The sequence below is a fragment of the Coenobita brevimanus genome, chromosome 60 (assembly GCF_032717465.1).
Source record: "Coenobita brevimanus isolate Jiangsu-jjx chromosome 60, ASM3271746v2, whole genome shotgun sequence".
Lineage (NCBI taxonomy): Eukaryota > Metazoa > Arthropoda > Malacostraca > Decapoda > Coenobitidae > Coenobita > Coenobita brevimanus.
The window spans coordinates 16750889-16751304 of record NC_137013.1 but is presented as its reverse complement, the minus strand read 5'-3'; positions in this window follow the sequence as shown (position 1 = coordinate 16751304).

Sequence of the window (416 nt, the reverse complement as noted above, 5' to 3'; positions counted from 1 at the left end):
ATGAACTATGAAGCGTTGAGTCATCTGCATATATATATTTTTCTTAATGCGAGGAAGAAGGAACCAAAGGCCGTGAGCCCGCAATTATTGTTCCTTCCAAGAAAGAAACAAAATACAAGAGAGCCAAATTCAAGATCCGATCATTTCGAGATGCCTGGACACACTGCGTTTGCAAGACTGGAGATGATAGGAAGCAGGAAACGCAGACATAGGAAGACGGTTCCAGAACTGACCTGTTGTATAAATGAAGGACTGGGAGTAACGGTTAACTCTTGCATTAGAGAGTTGGAAAGAGAAGGGATGAGAATTTGGTACTAGACGGGCGCTACGCGCCCTTCGTAGAGGTGGAGGAATGCATGCAGACAGTTCAGAGAACCAGTGACCATTGAAGTAGCGATAGAAAAGAGATAAAGATG